This window comes from Coregonus lavaretus (assembly GCF_964263955.1).
Source record: "Coregonus lavaretus genome assembly, chromosome: 7".
In the NCBI taxonomy this organism is placed as follows: Eukaryota; Metazoa; Chordata; class Actinopteri; order Salmoniformes; family Salmonidae; genus Coregonus; species Coregonus lavaretus.
Window position 1 is genome coordinate 53,431,253 of NC_139994.1, and position 25,913 is coordinate 53,457,165.

General features: G+C 40.9%; 1 pseudogene across 1 annotated transcript in view; it reads right to left on the reverse strand.

Moving 5' to 3' along the window:
* The window catches only part of LOC311132586 (phospholipid-transporting ATPase ABCA1-like), a 256,970-nt pseudogene that overhangs the window by 191,257 nt on the left and 39,800 nt on the right, over positions 1-25,913 (reverse strand). Inside the window, exons 9-14 of the transcript in view lie at positions 24,995-25,205; positions 17,429-17,571; positions 16,204-16,320; positions 11,844-12,041; positions 3,141-3,346; positions 1,337-1,513 (exon numbers count right to left, since the gene is read on the reverse strand). The product of the transcript in view is annotated as a phospholipid-transporting ATPase ABCA1-like (transcript). The remainder of the gene's footprint in view (positions 1-1,336; positions 1,514-3,140; positions 3,347-11,843; positions 12,042-16,203; positions 16,321-17,428; positions 17,572-24,994; positions 25,206-25,913) is intronic.

The window sequence follows — 25,913 nt, forward strand, 5'->3', positions numbered from 1 at the left end:
CATATGGAATAACTCACCATAATTAAAAAGAACACCACATTTCTAACCAGACCTGGGTTCAAAAAGTATGGGTATGAATACTTTGAGCTTGATTGAACCTGTCTGGAGTGCCAGATGGGAAGGGTATGGACTTTCGGGACTATTTCAGGGGTTGCTTTGCAACAGTCAAGCTTGATAAAGCACAGATACAGTATTTAACATAAAGCAAATACTATTTGAACCCAGGTCTGATCTACAACCATACTCACCTCATAACTCTTGTCACCACTCCCTCTAGCCCCGGTCCTAATACTGTATGTCTGTATCATATTAAGGCTACAATATATTCCAATGAAGGTTGTTATGCGACATGCTCTGATGCCGTATAGAGCATTAAAAAAATTTAATCGGGGACAGTGATTTCCAGCGGGGGAAATATGTGTCTATCTCCTCAAACATTGTGGCTACGTTGTAAATTGCACCCTATTCCACTACTTTTGACCAGGGCCCATAGCTCTCCGGTCAAAAGTAGTGCACTGTATAGGGAATAGGGTGGCATTTGGGACAGACTTCGTTGCACTGATCTCCTTTGAAATGATCTGTCCCCTGATTACATCATTGAGCTCTGAGTATATTATTGGAAATGATAAAGCCATGTAGATTGGAGTAATTTCCCTGCCTCTGAGGAAATCTTAACTGCCTAAGATTGAGCACTATCGTGCAGTCTCTCTCCCTTGTGCGAAATACACCTGTATTTTGTGATGTAGAACAGTAACACTGATGAATACCTGATTCACACAGAATAGAATGGTCCCTATCAATCTCTACATAGTATGGACTTTGTGTGTGGCTTCATGAGGGAATTGGGTAGTTTCTTAAGGAGGAAATGTGATATTGAATGAAAGGGAGGGAACATAAGTAGTATGTAGCCTGAATAATTAAAAGATACATGCTCTGCCTGTGGTCGGACTAAATCAAAATCTCAGATTTCTTCGGCTCTGTCTTGTTGTATCTCCGTCTTGCAGCAAGTTTGTTTTCCCTCAGCTTTGACATAATTCATCATTTTAAAAAACTCCTGGAGGGCATCAAACTTTCAAGTTTGAATTTTAATATTAACACTTCTCTCCTCTCTCTCTCCCCCTGAGTTGTGGCTGCACCAGACAGCAGTAACCAGGGACGGAAGACAACATGAGAGATAGCTTTGGAAGAGTTTCCACAGGGAAATTTGTGCGGGCTAAGTGACAGATAAGCCCATTACTCTAGCCTGTGGTGTCCCCAAGTGAGTAGATTTTTATTGCGGTAATGACTTCTTCCTTCTCTAGTCACGGGACAGACAGATAACAGCTTTTGTACTCACACGTCGTCCACGTAACAGGGATATGGCATTTGCTGGGCAAACACGCCGAGTGGCTGGGATTTGTTTGTGTGCGCCCGTATAATGCCATGGTCCATCATGTCCTGCAGATAGGCGAAGCCTCCCCATATATAGCGCAGGTCGTTAAAGGACTTGCCACGGGCCCCAGGAGACCATCCCCTTTAAATTGAAAGGACACACATCACACAACGGTCAGTGTCTAAGGCTCTGTTTACACAAGGAGCCCAATTCTGATCTTTTTTTCACTAATTGGTCTTTTGACCAATCAGATCAGCTCTGAACAAGATCTGATGTGAAAAGATCTGATGTGATTGGTGAAAAGACCAATTAGTGGAAAAATGATCAGAATTTGGTTGCCTGTGGAAATGCAGCCTAAGAGAAAGCTGGGTTTGAAAACATCATAGATGAAACAGTCAAAAGTTACACCAATATTTGTTTTTTTATGTCATGAGTCATGACATTTGTCCCACAAGTAACATGGAATCATCAATTTATTGGCACTGCATGCTTAATATAAATCGTCTGAGACATAGGCCAGAAATTATGCAATAAAATGTCTGTTTTGCTTCAGATCCTTCAATTGTCTGGTAAAAGTTGACATGTCAGTTGATGCATAGAAAGAAAAAAAACAGGCTAAGCAACATCAGGGCCTATATTAATACTGTGTCTCAGCAACATCAGGGCCTATATTAATATTGTGTCTCAGCAACATCAGGGCCTAAATTAATATTGTGTCTCAGCAACATCAGGGCCTATATTAATACTGTGTCTCAGCAACATCAGGGCCTGTATTCATAATGTGTCTCAGCAACATCAGGGCCTGTATTCATAATGTGTCTCAGCAACATCAGGGCCTGTATTCATACTGTGTCTCAGCAACATCAGGGCCTATATTAATACTGTGTCTCAGCAACATCAGGGCCTGTATTCATAATGTGTCTCAGCAACATCAGGGCCTGTATTCATACTGTGTCTCAGCAACATCAGGGCCTGTATTCATACTGTGTCTCAGCAACATCAGGGCCTGTATTCATACTGTGTCTCAGCAACATCAGGGCCTGTATTCATACTGTGTCTCAGCAACATCAGGGCCTGTATTCATACTGTGTCTCAGCAACATCTGGGCCTGTATTCATACTGTGTCTCAGCAACGTCAGGGCCTGTATTCATACTGTGTCTCAGCAACATCAGGGCCTGTATTCATACTGTGTCTCAGCAACATCAGGGCCTGTATTCATAATATGTCTCAGCAACATCAGGGCCTCTTTTCATACTGTGTCTCAGCAACATCAGGTCCTGTATTCATAATGTGTCTCAGAGTAGGAGTGCTGCTCTACATTCTTAGAAAAAAGGGTTCCAAAAGGGTTCTTCGGCTGTCCCCATAGGAGAACACTTTTTGGTTCTAGGTAAAACCCTTTTTGTTCCCAGTTATAACCATTTTGGTTTCCATGTTGAACTCTCTGTGGAAAGGGCTCTATATGAAACCAAAAAGGGTTCTACTTGGAACCAAAATGGTTCTACTTGCAATCAACAAGGGTTCTTCAAAGGGTTCTCCTATGGGGACTGCTGAAGAACCCGTTTAGGTTCTACATAGCACCTTTTTTCTAAGAGTGTAGCATCAATTTCGCCTTTTAGATAATATTGAATTACATTCCATGGACAGGGGGGACCTGATCCTAGATCAGCACTCCTCTGAGACACTTTATGAATACGGGCCATGTTGCCCAATGTTTTCTCATTAGCACTAAAACATGGTGAGGGCGGAAAGGCTGTGCACTGGGCCTACCTTTCTTTCATCTTATTGGTACGCTCCCCCTTATCAATGTCCATGCGGATCTTGTACTTGACGTAAGGAGGGGGTTGGCTGGCGGCAGGGTCGAGGCCTTCGAAAACTATACCAGCCCAGTATGTATCGCTCTCTAGAAGCTCCAAGGCTCTAGTCATGAGATGTCCCTCACTGTCGGCAGCCTCAAACTTATCCAGATTCAAGCACTGTAACATGAAAAGACAAGTTACAACAAGAAAGAGAGAAAATAAGTGTAATTCTTTACAAACTGCTAGGGGTCTTACTAAAACAAGATCATGATGTTAATATAAGATAAGAGATGAAAGTGCTGGAGAGAACTGCTTTTTTAAATTTCAGGATACGGATCTTACTGGGAATTTCCCTTTGGAAACACAATGTCTTAAAAGTTCCCACCCACTGCCAACCAATGGCGAAGATGCATAAAGATGGAGGAATTCAGATATCACGTCATTGTTTTTAGCACTCACCCTAGTTCTTAAACTACGGCATGCAACATGGTTGAATGTGCCAGTAAATCAGCACAATCTATTTTTTTGTTTTTTTTTAATTGCTGCCGTCTTGGAGCTAGAATTGGGATCATGTATACTGTGCTAATGCCAATACAAAAAAAGAGTAACATAAAGCAATGTAAAATACGGTGAACTGAACAAACAGGCATCTTTATGCACCATCTTTATCCACCAGCCATCTGTATGCACCTTTACCATTCCAGCCCTGCGTGTTTCATAGATATTACACAGAAAGAACATGTCCAAAACCACTACACCCACTCTCGGCATCTACCATCTTTCTAACAACACTGATAGCTGGAGACTTCAAAGGCCATTGATGCCATTTGTAATGTCAAAGACATGATGAGACTTCTTTGCACGGTTGAAAGAGTAGAATCATACATTTTCTGCAACGTGAAGTAGCATTACTGAACTCAGTAGAGTCCAATTACCTTTAGAAAGGAATCTCAAATCGACCAGTGTTGGGGAGTAGTGAACTACTTGTAATTCAACTAGTAATTCAACTACATTTTCCAGTAGCTTGGTGGTAGTTGAACTAAATTCAAATCTTGGTAGTGTTTTTAGTAGTTAACCTTTTTTTGCCATGTAGCGATGTAGCGAACTACTGGAACTACACACTACTTTGTTGCTAATATAAAATAAAATATGGGTGAAGTAGGTAAGAATTTCCTTTCTTTTTCGGTATCAGACCTAATTCTCACTTGAAACATGTTTTTTGTGGTTAATAGGCTAAATTACACATTCTGTTAACATCTGACTCCAGAGTGATGTGTTGCAATTTGTAGTCTATGACATTTCAGATTTAGATATAATAATTTTGGATGTAGTGAACTACTTTTTCAAATTAGCTTTAGTTAAGTAATCTATTATTTTATTAAGGGTAGCTTAACTTCTGTGAAGTAATTGGTCGTTTTGTAAACTATGATTTCAGAGTAGCTTCCCCAACACTGCAATCGACACTCACCTCACTTCAACTCACCAATATGTATCTGCTTTCAGAGCAACAATAGTCAACTACATTCAACATCAGAGTACCTTGGGTAGATTGTTGTACATAATGTTTAAAATGACATGATTTGTAATTCTGATCAATGCTCTCAGGGTCAACTCCTAACTCATTTTAAACCTGATTTGAGCGTGTAGATCGCAAGTTTGAGCCTCAGTGCATATAAACTCAGGTTGGATCTTCTGCACTATCATAAACAATCTTTTTCTCCTACACAGACAGTAAGATTTAGTATTAAACATGATCGTATCACATTGGCATAAATGTATAGTGAAAATAGCCTTTCTACAATACCACTGTCCCAAAATAACTGATGGGCAGAAACTATAAGACTTGCCTGAGAAATGGTGGGGGAGAAAAAACACTGGACAACAGTGAAGTTACAAATTATGCAGAGGTGTCAAGGGATATGTTTTGGGCTACGGCTGAGACATACTCATGAGGTATAGGCTTGTAGTTGGCTGGAACTCACTAGGTCCGCCTTTAATGAGCTATAGTCATCCGGGGAGTGAGTCTGGCTTGACAGCTGTCTACACACACATCTCCTCCACCCTGACTTGCGACACTTTCTCTCAGTAAAGAAGGTCCTATACTATGCTATATTATATTCACAGAGAGCATACAGTGTAAATGTTTTTATTGAATCAACAGAATGGCCAAATTCAGCATGTTACATTTTTGGCTGTACATTATAGAGTACATGATTTGATTCTTGGGCAGAATGTAGGGAAAGTTTAGGTTTGTTTAATGCATTTGTCTACTCACAATGCATTATGTAGGGACATCTATTGTGGCATACCTGCAATGTATTAACCATGAGCCAGTTTACATACTGTATGACCAACCATGTGGCAGCATGGTACATATTTTTCAAACTCTTCCCATATCCCACTTAGTTCATAATCTCCATGACAACATATGACAATAACACTGCAGAGAGTCAAACACCAACTGCATTAAAACATTTTTTATCTGTAGTTGTCCAATGAGGAAGCAGGCTATGCAGTCATTCAGCAATAGCCCACTGCCCTAAATCAACCTATCAAAATCCTATTAGCTACATGGTAAAGTTTCCCCTAGATACAGACCTCGGATCAGCTTCACACTCCCCCAATCCTAACTTTAACCATTAGTGGGTAAAATGCAAAACTGATCCAAAATCACAGTCTAGAGGCAACTTCACCCTACTCCATCCTATTACGAGAAACAGGAAGTATGTTAAAAACTTCATGCTTTTCCCCAACCACTTGACATGATGGTGCCAAGCCTGAGTCGTTGCAATGTTTGGACTTCGATCCCGGTTGAGGAACTAACCTACTGACAGTGCTACCACACCAATCTCTCGCTGCCCTACATTAGACCCAGGATGCGTCCCTAAAGGCACCTTATGGGCCCTGGTCAAAAGTAGTGCACTATAAAGGGAATAGGGTGCCATTTGGGATGCAGTACCACTTCCAGATATGGAAGGACATTGGGTAGGGAGTAGCAGCAAACACAGTGATGTCATGGTTGTAGAGGCCACACGAGTGCTGCTAACTGACAGCTGCTGGATGAGATGAGCATGTCTCTGATATGGCCCACCATGATATGATAATCATGTGTTTATACTGTGTGTGTTTTCCCCCAGATGCCAGCATATTTGCTGGGGAGGACTAGCCGCCTGCTTCCTTGGTGATAACGTAGAGTATACCTCAAGTTTATCTACTCAGTTAAGTTAATCTATGGCCCACTTTAGGAAATAGCTTGTAGGCACCCAGTCAACATCTTATCCGCTGGTCAATATCATCAATGATTAGCTACAATGTTGTTTCAAGTTTATCAACACAATTAATAGTAGATAAATACATTTTGTGGATTAATGAGTGCATCACTTTTGGTGTTTTGTTTTCAAAAAGTGTAAAAAGTATTCAACAAATGTAAAAAGCATCAATGTTGTATTACTAATAATATGACTTCTTGAGTTTAAAGGACCTGAAAGATCAGAAATGTTGATTTAAAGTTCAATATTTCCTCAACTTGACATGTATTGACTACATGAGCTCTTGATTAATACACCGATAACGCTTTTTATACAGAGAGAGAGAGAGAGAGAGAGAGAGAGAGAGAGAGAGAGAGAGAGAGAGAGAGAGATCTGCCTTTGGCCTAAAGAGCAGGAATCTGGACTTCACCAAAGAAATCGGAAATACAGACATTGTCATCCTACAAGAAACATGGTATAGAGGAGACGGACCCACTGGTTGCCCTCTAGGTTACAGAGAGCTGGTAGTCCCATCCACCAAACTACCAGGTGTGAAACACGGAAGGGACTCAGGGGGTATGCTAATTTGGTATAGAGCAGACCTAACTCACTCTATTAAATTAATCAAAACAGGAACATTTTACATTTGGTTAGAAATTTAAAAGGAAATGATCTCAACAGAGAAAAATTTCCTCCTGTGTGCTACCTATATCCCTCCACTATAATCCCCATACTTTAATGAAGACAGCTTCTCCATCCTGGAGGGGGAAATCAATCATTTCCAGACCCAGGGACATGTACTAGTCTGTGGCGACCTAAATGCCAGAACTGGACAAGAACCTGACACCCTCAGCACACAGGGGGACAAACACCTACCTGGAGGTGACAGCATCCCCTCCCCCATATGCCCCCCTAGGCACAACTACGACAACATAACCAACAAAAACGGGTCACGACTCCTGCAGCTCTGTCGCACACTGGGTATGTACATAGTCAATGGTAGGCTTCGAGGGGACTCCTATGGTACATACACCTATAGCTCAACTCTTGGCAGTAGTACTGTAGACTACTTTATCACTGACCTCAACCCAGAGTCTCTCAGAGCGTTCACAGTCAGCCCACTGACACCCCTATCAGACCACAGCAAAATCACAGTCTACTTGAACAGAGCAATACTCAATCATGAGGCATCAAAGCCAAAGGAACTGAATAATATTAAGAAATGCTATAGATGGAAGGAAAGTATTGTTGAAACCTACCAAAAAACAATTATGCAACAACAAATTCAATCCATTCTAGACAACTTCCTGGACAAAACGTTCCACTGTAATAATGAAGGTGTAAACTTGGCAGTAGAAAACCTAAACAGTATATTTGACCTCTCAGCTTCCCTATCAAATCTAAAAATCTCTAACAGAAAACCAAAGAAAAGTAACAACAGTGATAAATGGTTTGATGAAGAATGCAAAAACCTAAGAAAGAAATTGAGAAACCTATCCAACCAAAAACATAGAGACCCAGAAAACCTGAGCCTACGCCTTCACTATGGTGAATCACTAAAACAGTACAGAAATACACTATGGAAAAAGAAGGAACAGCATGTCAGAAATCAGCTCAATGTAATTGAAGAATCCATAGACTCTAACCACTTCTGGGAAAATTGGAAAACACTAAACAAACAACAACAGGAAGAGCTATCTATCCAAAACGGAGATGTATAGGTAAACCACTTCTCCAATCTTTTTGGCCTTATAACAGAGAACAAACAGCAAAAAAATATACATGATCAAATGCAAATCTTAGAATCAACTATTAAAGACTACCAGAACCCACTGGATTCTCCAATTACATTGAATGAACTACAGGACAAAATACAAACCCTCCAACCCAAAAAGGCCTGTGGTGTTGATGGTATCCTCAATGAAATGAGAAAATATACAGACCAGAAATTTCAATTAGCTATACTTAAACTCTTTAACATCATCCTTAGCTCTGGCATCTTCCCCAATATTTTGAACCAAGGACTGATCACCCCAATCCACAAAAGTGGAGACAAATTTGACCCCAATAACTACCGTGGGATATGCGTAAACAGCAACCTTGAGAAAATCCTCTGCATTATCATTAACAGCAGACTAGTTCATTTCCTCAGTGAAAACAATGTACTGAGCAAATGTCAAATTGGCTTTTTACCAAATTACCGTATGACAGACCACGTATTCACCCTGCACACCCTAATTGACAAACAAACAAACCAAAACAAAGGCAAAGTCTTCTCATGCTTTGTTGATTTCAAAAAAGCTTTTGACTCAATTTGGCATGAGGGTCTGCTATACAAATTGATGGAAAGTGGGGTTGGGGGAAAAAATTACGACATTATAAAATCCATGTACACAAACAACAAGTGTGCGGTTAAAATTGGCAAAAAACACACACATTTCTTTCCACAGGGCCGTGGGTTGAGACAGTGATGCAGTTTAAGCCCCACCCTCTTCAACATATATATCAACGAATTGGCGAGGGCACTAGAACAGTCTGCAGCACCCGGCCTCACCCTACTAGAATCTGAAGTCAAATGTCTACTGTTTGCTGATGATCTGATGCTTCTGTCACCAACCAAGGAGGGCCTACAGCAGCACCTAGAACTTCTGCACAGATTCTGTCAGACCTGGGCCCTGACAGTAAATCTCAGTAAGACAAAATAATGGTGTTCCAAAAAAGGTCCAGTTGCCAGGACCACAAATACAAATTCCATCTAGACACCGTTGCCCTAGAGCACACAAAAAACTATACATACCTCGGCCTAAACATCAGCGCCACAGGTAACTTCCACAAAGCTGTGAACGATCTGAGAGACAAGGCAAGAAGGGCCTTCTATGCCATCAAAAGGAACATAAAATTTGACATACCAATTAGGATCTGGCTAAAAATACTTGAATCAGTTATAGAACCCATTGCCCTTTATGGTTGTGAGGTCTGGGGTCTGCTCACCAACGAAGAATTCACAAAATGGGACAAACACCAAATTGAGACTCTGCATGCAGAATTCTGCAAAAACATCCTCTGTGTACAACGTAAAACACCAAATAATGCATGCAGAGCAGAATTAGGCCAATACCCGCTAATTATCAAAATCCAGAAAAGAGCCGTTAAATTCTATAACCACTTAAAAGGAAGTGATTCCCAAACCTTCCATAACAAAGCCATCACCTACAGAGAGATGAACTTGGAGAATAGTCCCCTAAGTAAGCTGGTCCTGGGGCTCTGTTCACAAACACAAACAGACCCCACAGAGCCCCAGGACAACAACAACAACAACAACAACACAATTAGACACAACCAAATCATGAGAAAACAAAAAGAGAATTACTTGACACATTGGAAAGAACAAACAAAAAAACAGAGCAAACTAGAATGCTATTTGGCACTAAACAGAGAGTACACAGTGGCAGAATACCTGACCACTGTGACTGACCCAAACTTAAGGAAAGCTTTGACTATGTACAGACTCAGTGAGCATAGCCTTGCTATTGAGAAAGGCCGCCGTAGGCAGACCTGGCTCTCAAGAGAAGACAGGCTATGTGCACACTGCCCACAAAATGAAGTGGAAACTGAGCTGCACTTCCTAACCTCCTGCCAAATGTATGACCAATATTAGAGACACATATTTCCCTCAGATTACAGCGATCCACAAAGAATTCGAAAACAAACCCAATTTTGATAAACTCTCTTATCTACTGGGTGAAAAACCACAGTGTGCAATCACAGCTGCAAGATTTGTGACCTGTTGCCACAAGAAAAGGGCAACCAGTGAAGAACAAACACCATTGTAAATACAACCCATATTTATGTTTATTTATTTTCCCTTTTCTACTTTAACTATTTGCACATTATTACAACACTGTATATATACATAATATGACATTTGAAATGTCTTTATTCTTTTGGAACTTCTGAGTGTAATGTTTACTGTTAATATTTATTGTTTATTTCACTTTTGTTTACTATCTACTTCACTTGCTTTGGCAATGTTAACATACATTTCCCATGCCAATAAAGCCCTTAAATTGAAATTGAAATTGAGAGAGAGAGAGAGAGAGAGAGAGAGAGAGAGAGAGAGAGAGAGAGAGAGAGAGAGAGAGAGAATCTTAATCCCCCTGTTGTGTCACACTGCCCACAAAATTAGGTGGAAACTGAGCTGCAGTTCCTAACCTCCTGCTAAATGTATGACCATATTAGAGACACATATTTCCCTCAGATTACACAGACCCACAAAGAATTTGAAAACAAATCCAATTTTGATAAACTCCCATATCTTTTGGGTGAAATACCACAGTGTGCAATCACAGCAGCAAGATTTGTGACCTGTTGCCACAAGAAAAGGGCAACCAGTGAAGAATACAACCCATATTTACGTTGATTTATTTTCCCTTTTGTACTTTTTGCACATCTTTACAACAATGTACAGTATATAGACATAATATGACATTTTAAATATCTTTATTCTTTTGGAAATGTTGTGAGTGTAATGTTTACTTTTAATTTCTGCTTGTTTATTACACTTTTGTTTATTATCAATTTCACTTGCTTTGGCAACATATGTTTCCCATGCCAATAAAGCCCCCTTGAATAGATAGAGAGAGCGAGAGAGCGAGAGAGGGCACATTTAAAATGTTCTCCCCCCCCCCTGTCAACACTCAGCATGCGTTGAGTCTATGTGACAGGGAACAGGTAAATGATTGGCAAGTAAACATCTTCATCCCGGCATCCATTTTGAGATATGGAATGCCATCAGGCCCAAAAATAGATTGCATTTCTTTGGAATTCATTTCTCACGTGGCTAAACCCCAGGAGGCAAATATGTCATCTCCCAGGTATTAGCAATGAGGGAGATGATAAGAGTATTTGAGATATGTCTGTAGTCTACACGTGGGGCCACATAGCGGCAGAGAGAGTAGTGTATCACTGCAAACCACCTTACGGATCAATATGTTATTGTCCGCCCAACTGCCTGCCCGTCCCCATGTGTGGAGATGTGCGCGGTGTGTTTTCTGCTGTTACGGTAGAAGAAATGTGTGTCCTTGGATGCTTATAACGATCTTTCCTTTTTATTACCACAGCAGTAGGCTACACACTGTAAGGCATTTTTCTGAATGTTGTCAAGGCCAATTGATATGGACTTTTGTATATATTGTAACAATTGGCAACCTTGCTTCGTATTCACCCAATTAAATGACAGCTTGTGCTGGTAGCAGTGAAAAGTGGAACTATTATATTTGTGAAAGTACACAGGGTTGAAAGTTGTAACCCATATCATGGAGCTAGGATGCATAGACACACACATTATAAAATGTCAGTGTATTTTGTAGAGGGGGAAAGGTATCAAATGACTTTTTTGACAATGTGAAGCAAAATTATTAACAAACCCCAATGAACTTCTTCAGGAGGTCCAGGATTTGGCTTGTGGTGTTGAACGCGTTGCTCCAGTCATTCGGCGGCATGCCCGCGGGGCGGTCCTCGGGGGGCCCATTGTACAGGAAGTTGGCAAGCAGTTCTGCTGTCCATCTTGTGCCTTTGAGCCGTTGGTTGAGCAAGGCTACAATCACAGGGTTATCCAGTACGGCCTGATTTGGCAACCAGAGGAGAGGGGTTGTGTGGGTAATTTACACTCATCAGATTATAAAACAATTAATGCACTGAGAAATGAATGCAGTGGAAGCTAATTGGAGACCTGCAAAACCGCAGATCCCAGGACATCCCACCTGCAGGACTTTGTTTTTTTCTCTGTGAGAGAGTTCATTAGAAACATTAAGCTAGATGGCACTGTTGTACTGCAGGCTTGGGAATTTACTCCCACCTTTTTCATGACCATGGAGACCCATGAAGCAGGCACACACACATGCAGACGTACTTAGGCATGTGCACACACACATTCACACCCACACACTGTGATTCATGTGACTGTCTCCCTTCTCCCCATCCTCCCCTCTTCCCCCAGCCCTCACCCCAGTGTAGTAAGAACCAGGTGTGCATGAACTCTTTACTGTCAGCTCGGCTTAAGCCTCGTGCCATGATTTCACTCGGCACTCAAAGAGTTAACAAAGAGATATGCTAATCTAAATGCAAACGACCTTGCTGTTACATCCCCCCTGTTTGTGCTGTTTAAAAAAATTAAAGGCCGCTGATTCCTCTAGTTTAGACTTTGGGTGTCCTTATATAATAGCTTCCTACGCAGGTACTGTACGTTCCCCGGTACAGGTTTGGTTAAAACACATTGAATGCAACCCAAATGGCACCCTATTCCTTATATAGTGCACTACTTTTGACTAGATCCCTATGGGTAAAGATCAAAAGTAGTTCACTATAAAGGGGATAGGATGCAGTCTTTCCATCTGTCTGGGACTGCTCCATTCAGTGTGCTTTGTAGGGTAAGTACAGTATGCTCTCAACCATGAAATTGCAACCGTGTAATAACACGATAATAGCAGTGTTGTATTGTATAACTTCATAAATTGAACAGGGTCTGCTGATAATGTAGTGTGCATAATTTGAAGTCAAAACATGCTGGAGACAAACACACACACACACACACACACACACACCTCAAACGTATTCTGACCAATGTGTTCAGTGGCATTTCTAAGTCAACACTTCGGGAATGACATTCCGTTTAGCATGGGGTCAAAGTGTCAAATTAAGTCATCTCTATGCTTCTCCTGACCTTTTCGAAAAATCTGTTCAACCATTCTGTGCCAGTGAGAGTGGAATAATTCATTTAGGTTTCAAGAGGTACATCTGTAACATACAGAGAGATATATTGTCTTTATTTTAGAGTAAATCATATTTGTAGGAGGTCACTGAAATTCAATTGTTAAAACATGGCATATATGTTCTACTACTCTTAACAATCAGTGGCATTTGGGCCAGATTGTTGAAGATATGCCATTTAACCTTGGCGTCCATGTGTCAAATGACAGTATCCGACATGAGAAGGTCTTTGAATGAAAACAGACCACCAACAGCCAAAGAAAACTCAAATCAGCCCTCTTAGAATTTTCCAACATAGGGTCATTCTAATAATAATTTCTGCTTGAGATTTTTCACTGGTTTGGCATCTACTAAATGGCAACTGTTAATAATCAGTTGCTCTATTACTGTAATAGAATGTTGAATTGATGTTGTAAACCTATAGGTTTACCTGTTGGCAAGATTTGAGCTAGCAATTATTTTAAATTGTAGAGTTTGAGAATAGTGCTTTAATCGGTCCATTACTCCATTGTAAAATAGTGTTGGAAATTTCATTGTGAAGGTTAGGCTTGAATTTGTCTTTTATCTTACTGATTTGAACTGCTTTCTCAATGGCAGAAGTCCTGAATTAGTAAAGAAAATAGCAAGGATAGCTACAGTAAATGATATAGGAAACACTTAATTAAGATCAAGCTTGTAAACATTAAGTTCCCTATCCTAATCTGAACTATCCCCTCTCCCCTATGCACGTGTGTAGATCTGAGAGGCTTGAATGGGTGTAAGCAAATTGGTAGTATCTCCATCTTGCCCTTTGATAGTCAAGGTGAAATTGTCACCATATTGCTTAGACCTATCCAATCCTCCTAGATCCTTTCCGTGTCTAGGGGTCTAGGGGTTCATTTGGGATTTAAGAGATTCTCGCTCTTCAGCTTGGCTGATAAATCAACTGTGCTGTGATTGCCGCCATCAATGTAGAAAGTTGCCAAAACCTTGAGAGACCTCTGGAGAAGATGACATACCAGCAGAGCTACCCGTTCTGAGGGGAGTCAGGTAGGCCGCCACTCGGAGGGAGAAAATGAAGACAAAGGAGAATTGCCGGGCCCATTTGTGTAAAGGTTAGGGCTAGGGTAATGAATATCCTGGCTATATGGAGCACTCGGCTACGCTCTCCCCTAGCTGCCCATAAGCTCATTTCAGGTGACACGGGAGTAATGTCAGCTTCAAGGGAACAGGGAAGCTAATCCTCTTTCCTGACAGCTGAGGTGACAGTTACGCAGCACTTACCCATAATTACTTTATTTTCCCCAATTTCCATATCCTACAATAAATGTATATTTTTTACCTGTGTCGGGTCATCCTTGGATAGGCCGTACCATCGCCTGCCTGACTGAGAAGTACTGGTGGCCCACCTTGACTAGGGACGTGCGGGTTTATGTCTCTCCCTGGTCCATCTGTGCCCAGTCAAAGACACCCAGACACCTCCCTTATGGAAAGCTCCTTCCCCTGCCGGTTCCACAACGACCCTGGTCTCACCTCTCTGTGGACTTTGTCACTGACCTTCCCCCCTCCCAGGGGAACACCACTGTTCTCGTCGTTGTGGACCGGTTTTCCAAAGCTTGTCGCCTCCTTCCCTGCCTGGGCTCTCGTCGGCCATGCAAACAGCGGAGGCTCTTTTTACGGACGTCTTCCGGCACTACGGGATCCCGGAGGACATTGTGTCAGTCCGTGGCCCTCAGTTCACCTCACGTGTATGGAAAGCATTCATGGAACGCCTGGGGGTCACGGTCAGTCTCACCTCCGGTACCGTCCACAAGCTAATGGGCAGGTGGAGAGGGTCAATCAGGAAGTGGGCAGGTTTATGAGGTGTTGCTGTCAGGACCGGCTGGGGGAGTGGGCGGATTTTCTACCTTGGGCTGAGTATGGACAGAATTCCCTCCGCCACTCCTCCACTAACCTCACTCCTTTCCAGTGCATGTTGGGGTATCAGCCGGCCCTGGCACTTTGGCATCCGAGCCAGACCGAGGCCCCTGCGGTGGACAAGTAGTTTCGGCGCACTGAGGAGATCTGAATCACTGCGCACACTTGTCTCCAGCGGGCCGTGCGTCGGCACAAGGAACAGGCCGACCTCCACCGCAGTGAGGCGCCTGTTTTCTCTCCAGGCGACCGGGTCTGGCTCTCCACCCGGAACCTGCCCCTCCGCTTGCCCTGATGGAAGCTGAGCCCGCGGTTTGTGGGGCCGTTTAAAGTCCTGAGGAGGGTTACGTCACCGGTCTTCTAGGCGTCACTGACCTGGATCATTACCTCCAACCCAGGACTGTCTTGTCTCATTACGCACACCTGGTTCCCATTTCCCCTGATTAGTATGTGTATATATGTGTCCTCTGTTCCCCATTGTCCTGGTCGATTATTGTCCCATGTCCGTTGGTCTTGTAAGTACCGTGTATTGTGCTGTTGTTATTACGGGTCTCGTCCTGTGGATTGTTTCGAGGTTTACACCTCGCTCTTTTGTTTGGGTTACATCCCTGTGTTATATATATACAAGTGTTTTTTTTGGGCTTCATCCCCGTTGTTTATTCATGACGTACATTGTGTTGGGTGGAGAAATAAAAAACCCTAATACGTATTCCTGCGCCTGTCTTCTAATCATTATACAACGTGACAGGTTTTGGGCGGTAAATCTCGGTAACCGGGTTCCCGGCATTCAACCCTTGTATACGCCCACACCATTCTGTTGTTGGGCTATGCCCACACCATTCCAACACAGAAAAGCAGATTTTTAACATACTTCATTTTTAAAAAATTGGAAGGAAAACTATTTCACTCATATTGTAATTAATTATAGGTCATATTTCATAGAAATCTGGAAACACTGGACAGTTACTTTAACATTAGACATAATGACCATAGATAAGACACTGTGACACTGATGCATGTATGACAAGTCACTCAGCCTTGTCTAACATCTGATACATGTAAACCAGCTCTCCGGCGTAGTACAACAAATATCCATGTTTCTGTTGAAGGAGTCATAAATCTTACCCGCAGTGCATTGACTTGGCGGCCATTTTGAATGTAGTCCCAAACACGTGGTCCGAAATCCTCCCAAGCTTCTGCCAGCTCTTTCAATATGGCCAACGCATTGAATGTGCTATTTGCCTGAAACAGGATAGAGAGATACACAGTGTGGTGATTAAAACATGGAAAATGCCATCTCTATCCGTCCTCCAATTGAATGCATTCCCACTGTGCTATCTAATTTATTTCGCAGCCAGTCCGACCTTGAGAAAGTACTGCTTCTTCGTACTGTCACCTATCCCCCGGGGAGACTCATCTGATTCCTATACCCCCCGTTGTGACTAATGTAAACAGAGTTATTTAATCCCGAGCACTGAGATGTAAACAGTCGGGCTGCGCTGAGTGTAAAGACGGGCCCCTATGCCAAGACCGAGCCGGTCGTTGTGAAGTCGGTGGATCCGCTCAAAGTCATTATCTCACTGGATATTCTCCACATCCAATTCCCTACGGCTTCTCGACATTTGTTTGTTTTGTTTATGCCGTTGTCAAAATGATGTTAATATCGGGAGGAACTTCATGAAAAATACATTACATTCTCCATCTCCCCTGAGTGTTCTCCATCTCCTCTCCCTAGCTGTTTTTTGGAGATGGGTTCATAGCATGTATCACCACGTTTTTATTTACCAGATAATGTAAATGCCTCCTGATTCGTGGAGTGAAAATATGCAATTAGATACAATGGCAAACATTTTAATTGTACAAGCTATTTACATAGACAAGACAAGACACTTAACAGGTTTGTCAATTTTAGGAAATGTTAAGGAGTAAGTTTACTACATAAAAGTAAATGACACTGATATGAGTGTAAACGTCCATGACACTGATATGAGTGTAAACATCCATGACACTGATATGGGTGTAAACGTCCGTGACACTGATATGGGTGTAAATGTCCATGACACTGATATGGGTGTAAACGTCCATGACACTGATATGGGTGTTAACGTCCATGATACTGAAATGAGTGTAAATGCCGATGATACTGATATGAGTGTAAATGTCCATGACACTGATATGAGTGTAAACATCCATGACACTGATATGAGTGTTGCAGACATCAGATTACTGTCAGTTCTTTTCACTGACTTCTATTCGAATTGACACCAACCCTGGCAGACATATTTCACTATTATTTTCGGTCCAGCACCTTAACCGATGTGCATACAATATGAGTTTCTCTTTTACTTACCTTTTTCACCATTAGTCGAGTGGCAGGTGTGTCAGGAGTGTAGAGGACCTTCCCTTGGATGAGGGGCCGAAACGTACGCCAGACAACACGTAGGCCAGGAGTTCCCTCAAGAGTGACAATCAGTTTTTTGCAGAAGACACCACCTGGTGAGAGAGAATACACCTGTTCACAACTTCAAAATTGAGAAATGCAGTCTGTCTGAACGACTTCATGGGCCAAACTGCTCAATACGACACAAGATAAATGAATAATGTCTTGATAATAACAAACATGAAAAACATTTTATGTTGGCATCACATTTTATCCATCTGTTACCATCAAAGTTACCATCAAAATGCAAGTTTGTTCATCTGTTGTGTTTCAGGGTTAGACATGTAAAATGAACGTTCCGTTCCAAATGGCACCCTATTCCCTATAGTGCACCAGAGCCCTAGTAAAAAGTATTGCACTATATAGGGAATAGGGTGCCATCTGGGACGCAAATTGAGAGAAAGGAAAATCTGAATGCTGAACATAAAGGATGAACCACAGAGTACAATTACAAAGATCGCGAGAAATGATTTCTGGCGATCACAACAAACCGGCACGTCACTGTTGAGATAATAAACGTAGTCTTAGTAATAGAAGTAGTGGGCGATATGTCACAACCGGTCAAGTTTCCACTTTTCACTATGCAGAGGATTTAATGCAATTACCACACTTCAAAGACTCTGAACGACTCCATTAATGTGTACCTAATAACACAATGTCTGGGGGGAGAGGAAGGAATGGAGGAAGACATTTGTACAGTAGTCTAGCTGAATACATAGGAGGTGTAGGGTGCTCAACACGGAGGGAGAAAACAAGTCAATATGTTCAGCTGCAGCGGGATCATTATTAATTTATCCAATCTGCCTATGTGAATACTGCCAGGTCGGTTGGAGCGCTGTGTAGGTTACGCAGAGACATAGATGTAAGGGAACAGCACGGTGACAGGTGCTGCAACCTTCACTTGTGTGTGTTTCTCTAGGGGTATGCGGATGTGTCTGTCTGTCTTGTTCAGCATCTCTGTGTATCGGTCTGTCTGTCTGTCTGTTGGGCAGCCTGGCTGGCTGTCCTTCGCTGATGGTGGTCTGTCCGTCCGTCTGTCTGTCTTTCAACGTCGCTCTGTTCTTCTATGTGGTCTGTCTGTGTCACTGTGTCTTTGTCTAACGGTCTGTCCTTCTCTGTGTTTCTGTTTGTCCGTCTGTCTGGGCTTAGGTGCGTATGTCTACACTTGGCTCGTCAGCGCGACCCAAAAGACTGTTCCACCTCCTCTACCACAGTGCTCCCTTCACAGATGGCTACCTATCCCCCCGTCAAAGATTTTAGTGGCCATTTGCAGTGCAGGAAGTGCGATAAACGTTAGCCTTTTGCCTTGCGGCCATCCCTACTCAGGTGCTCCGGGGAGACTCTGTCAAGAGCTAATGGCCGCCCTCACTCCAGCCAGCTGTTTCCCCCGACCACACAGATGTCATTTCCTATAATCACATCGCTTAGACAGGAAGTACACAGGGACACATAGCACGTAGCTCTCCGTCCAATAAATATTGACATCAGGATGAATCTCTTCCGCCCATTCTTATTCGTTTGAATATTTATCTCCCCCAAAACTGTGACGCATCATCGTATTCTGACCAAAGGTGTCCGATTTATCACACAATGGTGGCGGTGAGGAACTGAATCCATATTTTACACAGGGAGCTGCAGCCAAGTAATTGCTTAGAGCCTTTAGGCAGCCCCTCATCTTACCTAGCAAATTTAATCAATTTGAGTTGTACCCTGGAGAGTGGATCAACTCGACACAGTGCAGAAACAAGACAACTTTCACACACACACACAGTCAGTCACACACCTACATAACTGGGCTAACACACACTCACTCAGACTGCACCGCTTCTCTTGTTCGCAAACAAACATCTCTTGCATCCAATATTGAAATAGAACTCTCCAGAATATGTGTCATTCAAACAGGAATTTCTCTTACGCGAAAGATAGACAATATTCCTTTTGTCACTCACACATAATATTTGTGCGGACACACACATGGAGACGCACACACACGCACAAACAATGCTCCACTGCAACTGTACTGCAACTACAACATCAAACGAATCAATATTTTACAATCATGTCAGTTCACAGAAGGAGCCTCCCTGTGCAAAACTACACCAGCAAATATATAACAGTTAAATGAATGTGTCATTCTGTATTATATAGGCTTTATCAATCAAACATTTCAATGGCCTACACACATTTTCTTCTACGAATGAATAGATATGTGATTCCCCAGCACAGTGGGGGGTGTAAACGATCGATCGAAAGGGCTAATCTCATTGTGGAAGAATCTTTTAAACAAAAATACTGTTTACTGCCAAGGAAAGCAGTTTACTACACTGTTATTTTCTTTAATGATGCTATTGGATGATGCCGAATGCCATCATGAATTAATTTGGGAGGGATAACAAAATGGAGTAATTACCAAATGTCTTTTCTAGCCTTTATTGTTGCTATTTTAATATTCCTCAGAGTACACTTGGAGCCTTGCAAATGTTCAATCCCATACCCATTTACTTTACATAACAATAAAAATAAGCAAGAAAAGCTATTAGCATGCCGGCAGAGGTGTTTGCGCTCATTTCAAATGGCTGCTGCATTGTTTTACTAATTTGTAGTGGCACCAGCACACAAATCCACTTTAGAGTGTAACTTTATTCCCGGGAAGAGCCAAGCTTATTAAAATCTTTCATTTTTTTCTGTGGATCCTCAAACGAATAGGCAATTAATGGACTAGGATAGCGCAGCCCCTAATTAGTATAATTCCATAGACATTACACTTGAGAAATTGCAATCGGTGGTAAGCAGAGGGACAAACATTTGTGTAATGAGGAACTCGGCACTGTAAATAAATAGGTTGATTTGACAGGTCAGACCCCTGATAAGGTTTAAGACTCTGTTTTTTGTCTTCTTTTTTTTTCTTTCTTTTTTGGAATATTTAAAACATACAATCTACTTGCAGTGAAGCCGCTCAACATCTACATCACATTAGTTATCTAACAGACTCCCATCCAGAGCGACCCACAGAAGCAACCAGGGTTAACGCCCTGCTCAAGGGCACGTCGACAGATCTTCCACAAGGTCAAAAACGGGGACCTGAACCAGCGACCCATCAGCCACCGGCCCAAGCTCCCAACCGCCAGGCCACCAAGATCCCCCCCCCCCCCCAAGCCCCCCCCTTCAATGCACCAACAACCAACAAAATGAACAAAAGAGATAAACAACAGAAAACAACAATGCAAAAAACAAAAGACATCAAGGACAAAAAAATCATAACAGCAAGGCCAACTGAATAGTTTGAGTGCATGTATGGAACTATTTACATGTGTGTGTGTGTGTGTGTGTGTGTGCGTGTGTGTGTGTGTGCGTGTGTGTGTGTGTGTGTGTGTGTGTCCATGTATGTGTACGTGTGTGAATTTGAATGAGAGTGTGTGTATATGCATGTGTACAAACACCTTCACGGCATCAGCCTCAGGCAAACAGGCATTAGCTGAAACAACACTGGCTCTCAGTGTCATTCAAATTTACTTTTTGTTATGTTTTATTTTGACTTTATTATTTTACCTTTATCTTTGACCGTCATTCTATCCCCCGCCCAGCAACTCCTCTCCCACTTGTCTCCAATTCCACATCCCAACCCATCCCACCTATTTCTGCTGGCCACCCTCTTCAGATTTCTATGCACCATATATCTTTCAACTATACTGTGATGTTTAACATACAATTTGAATCTATCTAATCAAATAGAATCCACAGATTGCGAGTTGAAGTTAAATACTTTTACTAAGAGTATTAGTATAGTAATTGACTGACACAGTCTCTCCAGATCTCCCAACAATACTATTCTAGGTTCAATTTTAGATCAATGTTATTCATTTTCAGCCATTCCTGACCCTGAGACCAGAAACAGGCTACCTGAGGGCAATACCAAAACAAATGGTCTATTGATTCTGTATCCTCACATCAAAATCTGCAGAGCTGCGATCATTGTATGCCGCAAATATTCAAGAATTCTATACAATAATTTTAGCTGAAAAGCACAAAGTCTTGAATCTTGCGTTGTTTTATATATCAACTCATACACCCTGTACCATGGCATCGGTACATCAAAACTCTCTTCCCAACTATTTTTCAATCTGTATGGCACAGCTGTCAACATCCTGGTCCTCAAATGAAACTGGTATACTTTCCTATTTATGCTATTTTTATTCCTCCGCCAGTTTTGATCCTTTATATTGGGCAGACAGACCAGTTCCCTACCTCCTCCCGCTGCCACCTGCCTCCATTCATTTTTGGGGTAATGCTGTAATCAATTGGTTGTAATCTTGGATTGAGCAGACCATCCCATACAATTCTGATAACTCCATGAAAGACATAACTCTCCCATTCCAATTTACAATATCATTTGAAAACAAAATACCCTTTTCATAAATACAGGTCTTTTATCAACCAGCATATTTGAGTTCAGCCAAATTATTTGTTGTAATATATGTTCTATCTTTTCAGGGGGATGAACTTGAAATTGTAGCCAGCTCTGCAATGCTTATTTGAAAAAGAGCGATACTTTGAGAAAAGATAGGCACGCTTTCTCTTGTCTGGTTTAGCATCCCAGATTAAGCAAAATATTTTTTGCTCATATGATTTGAAAAACGAATCATCAGGAGTAGGCAGGGCCATAAGTAAGTGCGTAAACTGCTATGACTAAGGAGTTAATCAGGACAATTTTTCCATAAATAGACAGGTATTTACCTCTCCATGGTTGCAGGATCTTGTTTTATATTGAAATTCATAGTGGAGAGTTCATTTATATATTTTGTGATATGAATACCAAGTATGTCTACTTCACCGTCAGCCCGTTTTATAGGTAAACTGCAGGGTAATGTAAAAGTTGTATTTTTTAAAGATCCAATGCGTAATATTGTACACTTATCATAATTAGATTTTAGTCCAGAGAGTCCAGAAAAGTTATCTAGATCTTCAATGAGACATTGCAGGGATCTAGCTTGCGGACTTAATATAAAACTTGAGTCGTCGGCACACATGGACACCTTTGTTTTTAAGCCTTGGATTTCTAATCCTATAATGTTGTTATTTGATCTGTATTTAATAGCTAGCATTTCGATGGCCATAACGAATAGAAATGGTGACAGCGGACACCCTTGTTTAACTCCTCTTGACAATTCAAAACTCTGAGAAGTAGCCACTATTTACTATTTTACACCTGGGGTTCCTATACATTACTTTTACCCATTTTATAAGAGAATCACCGAAATTGAAAAAATCCAGGCATTTATAAATAAAATACAATCCAACGATTATCAAAGGCCTTTTCAAAATCCGCTGTATTAGCAGGCCTGGCTTCTTTCATGTTGTTCTATTATTTCTAGTAGTTGTCATATATTATCTCCAATGTATCGTCCATGTAAAAAAACCTGTCTGATCAGGATGAACAATACCTGGTAAAACCTTGTTAATTCTGAGTGCTATGCATTTCACTAGTATTTTTGCATCACAACATTGAAGTGTAAGAGGCCTCTAGTTTTTTTAGATAGACTGGATCTTTAAATTTGCCATCTGGGTCTTGTTTTAATAATAGTGAAATCAGACCTTCCTGCTGAGTACCTGACAGACTACCATTTATATAGGAGTCGTTAAAACAAGCTAACAATAGATCTTTGAATATATCAAAAAAGGCCATCAAGCCCTGGGGTTTTTCCAGACTGAAAGGATTTAATAGCATCAAAAAGTTATTCCTCTGTAATTTGGCCTTCGCACTGATCTTTCTGTACATTTGTTAATTTTCAGTTTTTTAAATTATTTGGAAATAATTCCACACAGTAATCGTCATTCAGAGGGTGAGGATGAGAATAAAAATAAAACATCTGCTAAACATATTTAGCTTCCTCTTTTAAAATATTATTTGGAGAATCATAGATGACTCCGTCTTTAGTAACGAGTTTCTGCTAATTTTTTTTGGTAGCGTTCCTGTGTTGGAGATTCAGGAAGAATTTGTTGCATTTTTCTCCATACTCATTTTTGTAATAGATTACATTAGATTGTTCTTGAATAAGTTCCTCCAGTTCTTTTTGTTTTTCCTCTAACTTATTTTCTATCTCTGTAGTATTGTTTTTTATTGCTATCTACCTGTACTGTTAGTTCATATATTTCCTTGTTAGTCTTGTCTCTTTAGACAGAAACTGCTTATTTATTATTGATGAATATTGAATTGAATGACCTCTGACCTCTGACTCTTTGGGTTTTTAGTTTGGCGTCTTCTGACCTTAGAAAACATTTGCACTCTATGAAGAAATCAATAAACAGCTTAGCATCCGCCTACCTGTCAAGTAGAACAGACAAGGGCTCTGCTGCATTTTAAAGCATGAAACCCAAGAAACGGGCTACATATTTATTTAATGTCGTTGGGATAAGCAACTGCATGTGTATGCCTAGCAGGAAACTGTTGTACTAAATTGATTTATTGTCATTGGAGGAAGCCTACTGAAGCCTATTTTTTCGAACAATACTTCAGTGTTCACAGGAATCATACATATTCCACTTGACAAGTGTGACCTTTGAAGCATTCATGAATGTCATTTCTGAACATGTGTAAATGTCTGTGCTGTGTATACATTACACAATATGGCTAGCTGTTTGACAGAACTGATCGAAGAACCCTTTTCACAATTTTTATACGCTATTTCAAGGCTTAATATTCTTCAAGAATCAATGGATCTACAATATATCATTATTTCAAATGTTCAAAATGGCTATAAATATCACAATTGCCAAATGTGTTTCTACATGAACAGTTGTAAAACAAAATTCTGTAACAGTAAAATATAATTTACACATGGAAGAAACCTCCATGGACTGTTCAAAAGTTATCTTTATCATTCTAGGAGAATAGGACTAACATTGTAAGAACATTGAGGGAAAGTTTTGTGCACCCTGATACAAACATTGTATGAAGGTCATCAACTATTTTGTGTTTTGTTAACCTAGTTTTTGCATTGTCCCCACACTGTTCCCACAACCTAATGGAATGTTTCGGGATCTTTTAAAGTACATAAAAAAATACGTTCCGTTAACATTATCGTTAACATCAGAGGAATGTTTTTTGCACCCTAATACAAACATTGTGTAATTGTCAACACAACTGGACAGATGTTGTGTTATTAAAACTTTTGGAGGGAATGTTTCTTACACCTTTCCCACAATTTAATAAAATGTTCTGGGAACTTTCACAGAACCAATTGTGGTTTGCTGGGATGTGACTATACGACAATACAATAAACGGTATCAAACAAAAATATAAGAAGCATTTAGTGTCACAAATATATAACATGTTGTGTCTGCTTCATAGTGTGTCATCCACTAGAGAACAACACCAAAACTCTTACCTTGAATGACAGTACTTGTTTTCTGAAATATCAACAATTGAATTCAGTATTTCGATAGGTCAAGGTATTGTGCACTATTAACAATACTTACTGGAACTGCGGTTCCTGGTGTTGTCCAGTGATTGACTGTTTCCTGTGTCATTCGTTATCGCTCCAGAAGCAGGGAAATTGATGGTAGTATTTGTGGAGTTTGGGTCTGGAGCTTTGCCACATAGTAGCATGTTCAGACTACCAAACGCGTCCGCTCTGAAATCCAGCGTGTTAGCCGACTTGAACAACATTGAGTTCTGCAACTTGTTCATCTGTATTGGTGGGGGGTGTTATTACAACAACAAATTATCAGAAAATGACAGTATAGTACTTAATTTATTGACTTCAAGACAACAAATTGATATGATACTATCCATTTTCATGCAATTTCTCAATAGACTTCATATTTCCATTATTGTTATTGATTACAATGAGTCATATAGGGGTTACTGGGCGACACAAGTGTTTTCAACAGAGACTAATACTGAATGGTATTAGATTTCCATGTAGGCCCACTATCCTTTCAGATGGTAAATAACTAACACACCAACCTCATCAATCAAAGGTAATACATCTTCTATAGTTCTCCCCACTAATCCAAATGTCTCTGCCGGATTCAAATCCAAAGGTAGCTAAATGAGGGAATAAGAAGTTGATTTAGAAAACATTGTTGAGTAATATCGCATAATTGTTTCTAACAGGCTTAACGGTGTTAAAGGGGAAGTTCAGTATTTTATAAATTAATGTAAGATGCATGGTTCCTCAATCTAAATTAAACTGTTGCCCATAACTCCCATTGATTTTTAGCTTGCAAGTGAGCTGATGTTTGTAGTGGTTGTTTAAAGCCATGGACTACAGTTTATTGTAGCCAATAGACTACTTTCAGAGTGAGGAACCATCTAACATAAAGTTGTAAAATACTGAATTTCCCCTTTTAGCTAGCACCTCAGATGTTACATCAAACACCTCAGGTGTTTGTA